The following is a 12,970-nucleotide window of genomic DNA, read 5'->3' on the forward strand; positions in this document are numbered from 1 at the left end:
AAGTTAATTTCCTTTCTGCACATTGTTGCTGTCCTTAACGCCCAAACTCAAAGGACAGGAGGTGCCAGCTGGCTACAGGGTTTGCATGGAGCAGGCAGAACCAGGAGCTGGATGCTTTGAGTGCCACATCAGATGTCTCTATATCCTTCCAAAGGACTTGCAGATGCTTGGCCCCTTGCTGCCCTAACAGCACGTTGCCACAGATCCCAGTGCTATTTTCTATGTCCCAGCAATCAAGCCCTGAGCATAATGGCACATAAAGTATTTTTCATTTCAGAGCTAACTCATCTGTGCTCAAACGTCCTGGCCTGAAGAACTGTACACAAATCCAAAGCAAACCAAACTTGAAAGGGAGGCATGTCAGTATTCCTCAAGGAGCCAACCTTCACCAGATAAGACCTCAACTGGTTATAATCAGCCAATGCATCCCATTAGCCGTGCATGCATGGACACAATCAACCTATTCAGTATGTAGACATCTATACACTTTCCTTGACCCAAAGCAGACAGCGTTTGTAGACGAAGCCAGAAATGACTGCTGTTTTTCCAATGGGGAGTGGGGTTCAAAATGCAGAGCACCTACCATACGCCAGCCCTCTTGGCATGAAGGTTTTGATTAGTGCAGATGATCAGATTAGAGTGTCGGATGGCAGTGGGAACCCTTTTCCTCTGGAAGATGAAGAAGGTGGGTTTGCAGAGATGCTGCCTTGCTTGGTGCTAAGTCACTCACCCTCGGTGAGGGTTTCAGACCGTTCAACTCTACGTGGCCATGCGAGCTGGGGAAATTCTCCATCGGGGGAAACCAGGTAGTATTGCGCACATTGGAGGACATAGTTATTTATTTAGGGAAAGAAGATTTTATTTCTTATTCCGTCAGATGTGCTCTAGGTACAGAGTGTATCTGAACTGGGCTCTTCGTATAATTATTGCATTTCTAAGTTGGGGAGGACTGATCGAGTGTCATGAAATGTGCTACATATCTTGGTGTTCAAGCTTCCCACACATGGTTATCCTCCCTAGAATAGCAATTCATGGGCCATTTCATTTTTTTAAAAGGGTAGACTGGTGTTTTCATCAGAGCTGGATATTCAACATGGCGGGTGAAGGAAGTCAGGTTGGGTTAGGAAGAGAGAAGTTGAGCTCTGCCCAAAACATGGGTGAATTATCCTTATTCTGCAAAACAGGTCCTACTCAATATAAGTAAAAATACGTAAATAAAAAGACCCACTTTCTAAAAAAATTTCCTTTTGAAGCTGAATGACAGGAATCTATTGGAAAAATTAAAATACCTTCCAAGTCCCTGGGGCAAGACCTTTTAAGCGGTATCCACTGCCCTCTCGTGGAGACTATGTGAACAAAAGCATCCCGTTGACCTGTTGCAAAAAAAAAATGTCTTCCTGGCTATTACAGATGAGTTGTTGCCAGCAGAAAGAGAGGAGAAAAATACATCTGCAAATGTTTCTCATCCATTTACATACTTGTTCCATCATCCGCAAAACCACAATCAGCAGTATCGGCAAATATTCTAATGGGTTGATTTGCAGTTCAAGTGACTATTAACTCAATTGTTTCTTCCACTTTCCAAAGATCAAGTTGTCATTAAAAAAAAAAAAAAATCTTAATGGTCAATCCCATCTGTTTGAATCTATCTGAGCTACTTATCATTCAAGAGTTTTGCAAGATCTGCAAGGTTCACCATGTAATATAATCCACCAGCAAGAACAGAATAGCCTGATATCTCTAAAAAATTTAACAACCATTGAAAATATCTTAACAAGCTCAGACCCCTGAAGGCCACAGAGAGGAGAAGCAGAGTTTTCCTTGCCTTATTCTGCATGATGACAATTTACTTCCCTCGATCCTGGTCGCACAAGTAGATTTCAGAACTGAAAAAGAATGTGGCAATACTTAATTGTTGAACCCACAGAGCCAGAAGGATCTGAGTTCACTTAGAGAGCCAGGGACTTCCCAAAGTGTTCGGAAGAAGCCTGTACAGAAGGCAGAACATGGGGCAATCAGGCTCCTGCTGGGTGTTGTCCCTTTGGAGACCAGCGTGTTATAAGGAAGAAACAAATGTATTGTATTCTAAATGGTCTTCCCTGGGCTCATCTGACCTCAAGGTCCTCAAGATGGATGGAACAATTGTGCCTTTGGGGGACACTTGGCAAGGTGTGGAGATATTTTTGGTTCTCATAACTTGGGAGGCAGGTGTTGCTGACATCTCCTGGAGGGACATCAGAGATGATGCTCCATGCCCTGAAGAGCCCAGGACACCCCACCCCAGAAACCCATCTCCCCCCAGATGTCACAACTGCCGAGGTCACTCGTGCTGTCTTAGCACAAGAGACTCTATCTACCTACCTATCCACCCATCCAACTACTCCGATGTCTATCCATCCAATCTGATATCTATCATCTATGTATCCATAGATCTACCTACCTACCTATATACCTACCTAACCATCCATCCATCTCTATCTACCTAGCTACCTACCTATCCATCCATCCATCCATCCATCATCTATCATCCATCCATTTATCCACTTATCTATCTACCTATTCCTCCAGCCAGCCAACCATCATCCATCCATCTAGCCACTTTTCTATCTAACCACCCATCCATCCACACATCCATCCATCCATCCATCCATCCATCCATCCATCATCTGTCCAACCTGATATCTATCATCTATCTATCCATCTATCATCTACCTACCTACCTATATACCTAGCTACCTATCCATCTATCTCTATATCCCTAGCTACCTATCCATCCATCCATCCATCCATCCATCCATCCATCCCTATTTCCATCTATCCACCATCCCTCCATCTGTGGCAGTTACTGTAACCAGGGTGACTTTATCCCCAGGGGTCATTCGGCAATGTCCAGAAACATTTCTGGTTGTTGCAACTTCAGGTACCCCTGGATTGCCATGGGTGCAGACCAGGGGTGCTGCTCAACACACCACAACACAACACACAGAATAGCTCCATCACAGTGGACCATTTAACCCCATGTAGCTGACTCTTGAATGAGGCTGAGAAAGGCTGATGTAACCATGACTTAGACTCTGTTCATTATCCCCACCTGGAAACCCCAGTAGACAATGAAAGCAAAGGCAGACTTCATGCAAAAAATGAAAGAATTGACAAAATGCCCTACAAAGGACAGAAAGCCTCTAACTCAGGGCTTATTCCCTAAACAGTAGCACCTCCCTGAGCTGGGCTTTTACTGATTCTCCAGGTCAGACTTCCAAGATGGGAATCCTCATTTTACCAAGTTCCCTAGCAATTTCTATGCACATCAAAGTCTGGGAACAAGCCGACCATGCATATTTAACATCTTCTGCAGAGCTGAATCCATGGGGGGATAAAGCATGCATGGATCTCAGCCTGGGCCGCCCTTCAAACCACCTGGGGAGACTGAACAGCTGGGTCTGGGCAATGAGTCTTTTAGATGGTCATTAGGTGACTCCCAAAATGCAGTCCAAGTTTGAGAACCAGGGTTTTAAGAAGTGTCATGCCTCCGAACCCAAACCCCACCCCGAAGCAACTAAGTCAGAATTGCTGTGGGCGAGTCCCAATTTAGTTGGGTTTGGAAACCTGGTGGTTCTAATGCATGGTAAGGGGGTGGAAACTACTACTTCATTGGTTCTCAACTTGACCTTGCTTGTGTCAAATCGTCCAGAGGGTCTGATAAACAAAGATGCTGAGACTCACCCCAGATTTTCTGATTTTTAGCAGGTTTAAAATGGGACCTGAGAATCTGCATTTCTCAGAAGGTCCCAGGGTTGTTTGGGCTACTGACTGTTTCTCACTTTTTTCCAAAGTTGAAAGTTTCCTTTAAAGAGACACAGTTCTCCAGGGCAGCTCCAGAGGACTGGAAAGCAAATGACTTTGTAAAATGGAAAATATGGATAGAACTTCATTCTATATTATTTTAGGAAATAAGAGATCATTATCTGGCACCACAAACTTGAATCCCAATAGATATTAAGGCTTCAAACATGAAGAATAAAGAAAATGTGCTCAAAATTGCCATGTGGAGATGCTCATGTGTGCTTCCTGCCTTGCGTCTGTCTGCAACTGAAACCATATTTCCAAGACCCATGGAGTTTTGCAATCCTTGCATTGAGCCTAGTCAAAGAATTTCAACCTAATTCTTTCCTTTGAGCTAACAAAATAAATCATATGCAAGGGGAGAGGGGCGGCGGGGGGTGGTGAGTAAATACACGGGGTGAATCCCTTCACAGGGAGTGGGCTCAAGGAAAGGTCACACACATTCTACACATTCAATGTATCTCTCTGCATTGAACCCACACAGTCACAATAATTTCAGATAACCCCAGGACCTCCTTCCCGGAGACATCGCCAACAGCCAGCACCTTCACTCCCGCCAGGGATGAATGGTTTGCGTGTGTGCAGGGGACGACCCAGGTTTTGCAGCTGCTGAAGCTCAGAGAATGCAGAGGGGTGTTCGTCAAGAAAAGGAATTCCAACATGTCTTACTCTTGGAAGATTTGCCAAAATGTACAGCTGTGTGAATGCATCGCTTGGGCCCCTTGGAGAGTCCTAGAAAATGCTGGTGGCACGTGGTGGGCGGGATAGGGTGAGGCAGGGAGCAGTGTAGGCCATTCGTGCCTGATTCCAGAGTTCTTGCTTGTTCTGGGGCTCCTCACAGGGACTGGCCAGGACATCCTCAATGCTGTGCTGCAAGCTCTGGGTCCCCTCCCCCCACACCCCTATGTCCCTCCCCAATCCAGCCATCCCTCTCCGTTTTCACTGCAGTCAGGTCTGCTCCCTCTGATCCTTTACAAACATTACACCCAACCATTCCACCTCTGGAATTAAACGTATTCCCTGTAGGACGTCCTCTGACCCCATGTCTAATTTGTCTCAAAAGAGGAATAGTCTTATAAACTAGACAAAAAGAGTGTAAAGCAAGAAAGGGGAAAGAATCCAGAATAAAAACATTCTATTCAGGGTCGCCATGTTGCTCAGTAAAAGAAGAATATTTTGATTGCTTTCAAGTGGGAGACAAGAAGTGATCCAGTAATGCCCCTTTCTGGGTGGAGAGACAAAAATTTCAAATTGAATCTCAAAGAGCTGTACACACCCCTGTGTGCACTGCAGCACTGTTCACGATAAGCAAGATATGGAAAAAACCTAAATGTTCATGCACAAATGAATACATAAAGACAAAAAATGTGGACTACATAGACTACCAGTTGTAATCAGCCTTAAGAAAGAAGCCACATGCAGAAGAATGAAACTGGACCATTTCCTTACACCACACACAAAAACAGATTCAAAATGGATGAAAGACCTCATTGTGAGATAGGAATCCATTAAAGTCCTGGAGGAGAACAAAGGCAGCAACCTCTTCTCCATCAGCCACAGCAACTTCTGGCTAGACACATCTCCAGAGGCAAAGGAAACAAAGGCAAAAAGAACTGTTGGGACTTCACTGAGATTAAAACTTCTGCAGAACAATGTAAATAATCAACCCAACCAAAAGACAACCGACAGAATGGGAGAATATATTGACAAATGTGTTCTCACACAAAGGCCTAGTATCCAAAATCTATAAAGAACTTATCAAACTCAACATCTAAAGAACAAATAACCCAATCAATAAATGGGCAGAAGACATGAACAGACATTTCTGCAAAGAAGACATCCAAATGGCCAACAGACACATAAAAACGTGCTCCACATCACTGGGCCTCAGGGAAATACAAATCAGAACCATAGTGAGATACCACCTCACACCAATCAGAATGGCTAAAATTAACAAGTCAGGAAATGACTGATGTTGGTGAGAATGCAGAGAAAGGTGGAAATGTCCTACACAGTTGATGGGAATGCAAGCTGGTGCAGACACTCTGGAAAACAGCATGGAGGCTCCTCAAAAAAGCTGAAAATAGAGCTACTCTATGACCCAGCAATTGCACTACTGGGTATTTACCCTAAAGATACAAGCGTAGAGATCCAAAGGGGCACTTGCACCTGAATGTTTATAGCAGCAACATCCACAATAGCCAAACTATGGGAAGAACCTAGATGTCCACCAACAGATGAATGGATAAAGAAGATATGGTACACAATGGAATACTATGCAGCCATCAAAAGGAATGAGATCTTGCCATTTGCAACGACATGGATGGAACTAGAGGGTATTATGCTGAGTGAAATAAGTCAATCAGAGACAGACAATTATCATATGATCTCCCTGATATGAGGAATTTAAGAAACAAGGCAGAGGATCATGGGGAAAGAGAGGAAACAATGAAATATGATGAAACCAGAGAGGGAGACAAACCATAAGAGACTCTGAATCTCGGGAAAAACTGAGGGTTGCTGGAGGGGAAGCAGTAGGTGTATGGGGGCAGAGAATAAAGAAGGAAACCCTGATATTTGAGGCAACACGGGGGAACCTGGAGGGCATGGTACTCAGGGAAATAAGCCTAGTGCAGAAAGACACATACTGCATGATTCTACTTGTCGGAGGTTTCTGAAATAGTCAAATTCAGACATACAGGGATGAATTCAGATGTACAGGGAGAAGGATGGAAGGTTGCTGGTCCCAGACAAGAGGGCAATAGGCAGTTGTGTATCAATGATAAATATCTTCGATTATGCAAAATGAATAAATTCTGGACATGCATCATACCATGTGGTGCTTGTAGTCACCATGAATTAGGTGGTTGAGCAATAAATGAAATGTACCTTTCACATTTCAGGAAGCTGGAAGTGAAGATCCATATGTGGACAGAATCAGAGCCTGGTGAGGACAGTCTTCTGGTTCACGCATACTGTCTTACCGCTGTATCTTCATATGTGGGGAGAGAAAAGCAACTTCTTTAAACCTCTCATTATAAGGGCAGGATTCTAATTCATGGGGGTCCCACCTTCATGACTTAATGTCCTCCCAAAGGCCCCACTGCACAATACCAACAGCCTGGGGTTTAGGTGTCAACAACATATGGAGTTTGATGGGGGACACACATTCAGTCTGTGACACCCCTCCTGGCCATCCCCATAAAGGCAGCATCAGACCAACCAGGGGATACCCTTGAGATGCAGATGAACACCGTTCAGTCACATGCATATCCTAGGATATGGAATAGCCACGTCTTGTCTAGACAACGTAATGAGGTTCTGCCCACATGCTACCATTTCCACATTCCGTGGAACATTGAACTTCCCAGTTCTGTTTATAGGACATGATGTTTGCTCTTTGTTAATGAGAATTTCAAAATACACACCTTGATGGGACTTTAGAGATCATCCAATCAAACCCCCTCTTCGCCATAGACCACTAAGGCACATCAGATGGACGCATTCAATCCCATCTTCTAAAAGTGAATGTATCTCCTGTTCTCATTGTTGAAAATCTGAAGACCCAGATAAACCCAGGCTATTCAAGTATGCCTTCCCATTAAAAAACAAAATGAGCCTCGGTGCTGTTTTTGATAAAAGGGGTTGACCTATGTGTTATTTACAAAGACGTCTCTGGTGATGTCAGTTTTTTGTCCAGTTTGAGAAATAATTGAGATATATCATTGTGCAAGTTTAAGGTGTACACCATGATAGTTTGATTTATATATAGTGAAACAATGATCACAAGAGATTCAGCTACTATCCATCTCCTCATAGAGAATACAAGAAAATGTAAAGAAAGAACTTTTAATCACAAGAGTCTACTGTTTTAATAGCTTCCCTATTACTACGCATCAGTGTTTTGTATGGTCATCATCTCATACATCAAGTCCCTAGTATGTATTTACCTCACATATGGAAGTTTTTGTCTTTTCACCATCTTCCTCTCATTTGCATCTCTCTACCCCCTTCCTCTGGTGACGATAAATCTTATTTTTTTTTTCTTTGACTTTTGGGTTCGTTTTTATTTGTTTTTAGATTTTACATATCAGTGAGACAATACGATATTTGCTTTCTCTGACTTTTTCCACTTAGCTTAATTCCTTCAAGTTTCATCCATGTTATTGCAAATGGTAGGACTTTCTCATTGTTTATGGCTGAATACCATTCCATATATATATACATATATATATTCCATGAATATATAATGTACATTCATGAATATGTAAATACTCATGAATATATAATTCATGGGTTATTCATGGAATGTATATGCTATAACTCCTTTATCCATTCATCCATTGATAGACACTTGTTTCCATGTCTTGGCTGTTACAAGTAATGGTGCTCTGAGCATGGGGGGTTCAGCTATCTCTTTACATTAGAGTTCTTATGTCCTTTAGATGTATGTCCAGAAGTGGAATTACTGGATCATAGATTAGTTCCATTGTTCATTGTTGAGGACCCTCCATGCTGTTTTCCAGAGCATCTGAACGGTTTACATTTCCACCTTCAGTGTAAGAGGGTTCCCCTTTCTCCACATTGCCATATCAATTTTAATTTAAGGTTTCACACTTAGATAAGGTCATCAAAGCATGGCATCTCTGACTTGAGGATAATAAGGAAGAAAATGTTGAAGTAAAGAAATGGCTGTAGACCCATGTGAAAATGCATTTTAAAGCCAATGGTGTGGTACATGATAGTGACACGGAATATGCAAGCTCTTTGTCCTTCAGAGACCCAAGTCAGTTTTTCAGAAATTCCCCAGAATGATCTAAAATTGGGATGAGTTCAGAAAATGTTAGACTTTTATGGGAGAATTAATACTTTGTCTCTGAGTCATTCTTCTTCAGAAGCGTTGTGTAATCACTTTCTGTGCAAGGAGTTGAGACAGCTATTCAGATTTATAGGATGGGTAGACGGATAGATGGATGGATGGATGGATGGATAGATGGATGGATGGATAGCTATGATGCATGGATGGATGGATAAATTGTTAGGTAGATAGGTAATACCATTAGACACAGTTGTTTTTTCATGTCATGGAAAAGTATCAAAATGCATTATCAAATATCAAATAACATGAAAAATATTTACTTAATTTTCAAAGGAAAATAGATTATCATGAAACTAGTGATAAAACTAATGGTTATTCTAAGATAAAACCAACAGTTTTCTAAACTTTGTTATTTACTGTACATCAGGGTTTCTCAATAGTCACAGTACTTGACATTTAAGCCAAATAATTCTCTGGGCTGAGGCATTCTGGCCACTGTAGGGCATTGAGCAGTGTCCCTCTACCTACTAGATACCAGGAGCACCCCTTAACCCCCACAATGATCACCAAAGAATATCTCCATTTACTGACATTCTCACATCAAACCCACTTCCCTGCGTAAGGAAGCCCGACTTGGAGTTTGAGCATCTTCTTGAACAATTTAATTCTTTCTAAAGTTGCCCCTCGGAACAGAAATACCCCCAGTTGACAACCACTGATGCAGAACCATAACCTCATTTTCTCAGCGGTTGTGATTCAGCCTATCCTAGTATGTGATGGTTAATTTTACGTCAGCTTGGCTGGGCCATGGTGCCCAGATATGTGTTCCAACATTATTCTAGATATCTCTGTGAGGATGGATTCTGGGTGAGATTAACATTCAAATCATCACACTTTGAATAAAGTAGATTGCCTCCAGTGTGGGTGGGCCTCATCTAATCAGTTGAAGTCCTGGAGAAAGACCAAAGCCTGACCTCCCCTCACCCCACCCTCCCAAAGAAGAGGACTTCAGCAACAGCCTTTGACTTTGAAATGCAAATGTTCCTTGAGTCTCCAGCCTACCAGCCCATCTACCAAATTTCGGACTCTCCAAACCTCCACCATCAGGTGAGCCAATTTGTAAAATAAATCTTGAAAGATATATAGGTACATAGATAGATGGATATGGATGTAGATTCTGATACGGATATGGATAGATGTTGGTGCATTACCTTCCTATTGCTACCTGTATGCATAGATCCCACTGGGTTCTATCTCCCTCACACAGGGAGAGTGCATGGGGCCCTTAGGAGAAGCTCTCTGTCCTTCGACCTCATCCTAGAATCCATGCTTTCACCCAGAATCATCACATTGGATCCCAATTCCATGTCCTACAGTGTCCTGCTGGTCTCTGAGTCCAAAGCCTGCCCGGGGTCTGAATTCCCAGTGGTGTTAAGGCGCTCGGTGTGGAGATTTGCTGACATTCTCACATCCAACCCACCTCCCTGGGTAAGGAAGCCCGACTTGGAATTTGAGCATCTTCTTGGACAATTTAATTCTTTCTAAAGTTGCCATCTGGATGCCGGGAAGTTCATTCACCAAGTTCAAAAAGGCTTTCTCTTTTATTTTCCTGCAAAACCCCAACTGAGGACACAATTGAGCAAAGAGTGTTTTTGCTTTGTTTGTTTTCTTTTAAACTGAGACAAGAACCATGTTGACATAAAATCAACCATTTTAAAACAAACCATTCAGAGGCACTTAGTACATTCAGAAAGTTGCACCAGGACCACCTCTGCCCTGCTCCCAGGCATTCCCATGCCCCACAGAGGCAACCCCGTGGTCCCAGTAGTAGGCACTCCCTGTCCCCTTCCAGGCCCTGGCATCCACCAGTCTTTCTGTCTGTGAAGATTTGCCTGTTCTGGAACATTTCAGATCCACGGAGTCACACACGGCGTGCCCCTTTGTGACTGGCTTCTCTCACCAAGCATCACATTTTTGAGTTTCACCCATGTGGAAGCAGAGATGAGAACTTTGTGGATAAAGAGGTTCTGGTGGCTTTGTTGGGGAGCCTTGTGGAGCTCTTGTGGAGTTGTGTGTGTGCTCCTGTGTCTCCATATCCCTATATGACTTGATGTAAGGTGCACACGGATTGACCCGAGTTGGAGCTCTGATTTTCTTTCATGCATTCATGAATTTATCCACCTGCTTGTTACCGGGATGAGGAACTAGAGACCCTCATCTGGTTGAATTCCTGACCATAGAGCACTCTCCTTATGTCCCCAAAATACTCTCTGTAGGTTCAAGTTCATTTCAATACACCCTACATGTTTAAGTTAAACACACCCATCCACTCTCTGCATATTTTCCCCTGACCCGCCACATCATAAATTATACGACTCTTGAAAACTTACGAAATGGAGGGAAGCAGATCTAAGAAAAGTCTTGACGAGACCTGATTTTGTGTTCCATCGAGCCGGGAAGTGGAATGTTGGAAGGAGCGCCTGCCAAACGATCATCTTAAAACGTACTTGCGGTCTGATGAAGTTAGGGGAAAAGGAAGAAAAGAAAAACACACATTCATGTCGTACCTTCCCTAGGGATGATCTAATCGCCAAGCGGTGTGTTAGACCGTACAGAGAGAAGCTCAGGCACAGGGGGAATTTCGGTAAAGGTTTCACGGCAGGTGACTGGACGTGGGATCCTATCACCGTTCTTCCGAACGATGGTGTGTAGTGATAGTCTTCCCACAACCTTTTCACTCTGCTTTCATGAAAATGTATCTTATTTGGAAGAAAATTAGCCTGGCCCCCAGATGCAAAGAAAACCAGGAACTTTGTTGCCCTAAATAGCAATGGTTTTAAGGGTGAAGATGGGTGAGTGTCTTCTGGAAACAAGTCCCTCCTGGAGAAAAGAGCTTCAGCCAAACTCGGGATTGTCAGAGTACAGGTACGAAGGCAGTGACATGGTGGTTTATTTGCTGGTTGCCACTTGGGGGAAAGCAGGTGTGTGGCTAACTCCAAGTCTCTAATCGGTTGTGGCATGTCCCATGTGATGGACTTGTGCATGGCTATTTTCTCTCTGTAAGACCTAAAGAGAGCAAGAGCAGATGCCTACAGAGATAAGATCACGTCCCATTTGTTGAAAACACAGCTGAAGCTGCCCCACTGGCAAGCAAACACAGACTGCTTCTTCCTTCTGCAGCACAGGAGAACATCCTTGTTTCTTTTAAAATTTTTCATTTTATGCTGGTGAGCACACGTAGCATGAAATCTACCCTCCTAACATTTTTAATTGTGTGACGTTTTAGTCTTGACTCTAGGCACAATGCTGGACATCAAATCTAGAACTCATTTTTCTTCTTAGCACCTCAAAAGTCAGGGGTTTGGAGATCTCACGAAAAGACCACCCAAGATCTTGTGTTTTTGGTCATCTCCACCATGCTTTTTGTGTATGTGAAAAACCTAACCAAAACCCCAATGGGATCCTATATGGCAGCTGTCACCCAGCAGTTTTAATTGTGTATTAATCATGACTACCTTCTTCACACGTATATATGTAGGGAGAGAAAACAATATTCTATTGCTCATATCATACAGAGAAATGGTTTGCAAAGAGGGGCAATTTTGCTCACCAGGGGACACTTGGCAATGCCTGGAGACATTTCTGGTGGTCGACATGGAGGTGTAGGGAGTGCTCCTGGAACCAGAGGTGTTGTTCCACACCCTAATGTGCACAGGACAGGCCCTCCTCAGAGACTGACTGGATCCAAACCGTCCGCAGCCCCATCACTGAGAAATGCTGAATGAAAGAACACATACCAATAGCTAGCAGCATCATTGGTGTTATATACAAAGGATGTGAACAGAACCAGCTTTAAAACTTCGTTCTCTTCTCAAGAGGATGTCCTGCTCAGAAAGACAGCTCCGATTTCCTTGCAAGTGCATCTGTATTTTGGAGAATTCAAAGGGGAGTTGGATATCCAAAGGGAACACAAAGAGGATTCTGAAGATCCCACATCCAATTTCTTCAAAGGCCAAGATATGGAAGCAGCCCAAGTGTCCATTGATGAGTGGGTGAAGAAGACATATATATATATATATATATATATATATATATATATAATATATATATATATATATGATATATATGTATAAAGAACACATATATATGGAATATATATGGAATATTATTCATAAACAAGAATGAAATCTAGCCCTTTGCAACAATGTGGATGGAGCTAAAAGGTATTATGCTGAGTGAAGTCAGTCAGTCAGAAAAAGACAGACACCATACGACTTCACTCGTAAGAGGAATTTAAGACATAAAACA

General features: G+C 42.9%; 1 long non-coding RNA gene across 1 annotated transcript; it reads right to left on the minus strand.

Moving 5' to 3' along the window:
• Positions 1-6,364: 6,364 nt before the first annotated feature.
• On the minus strand, positions 6,365-12,684 carry LOC106007378. Its single transcript, XR_001182084.2, has 3 exons — positions 12,273-12,684; positions 11,053-11,176; positions 6,365-6,835 (listed from the first exon to the last, which is right to left on the minus strand). It is a non-coding gene; the product is annotated as an uncharacterized LOC106007378 (long non-coding RNA).
• Positions 12,685-12,970: the final 286 nt, after the last annotated feature.

Source organism: Mustela putorius, unplaced genomic scaffold, assembly GCF_011764305.1.
Source record: "Mustela putorius furo isolate JIRA1106 unplaced genomic scaffold, ASM1176430v1.1 tig00003836_pilon_pilon_pilon, whole genome shotgun sequence".
In the NCBI taxonomy this organism is placed as follows: Eukaryota; Metazoa; Chordata; class Mammalia; order Carnivora; family Mustelidae; genus Mustela; species Mustela putorius.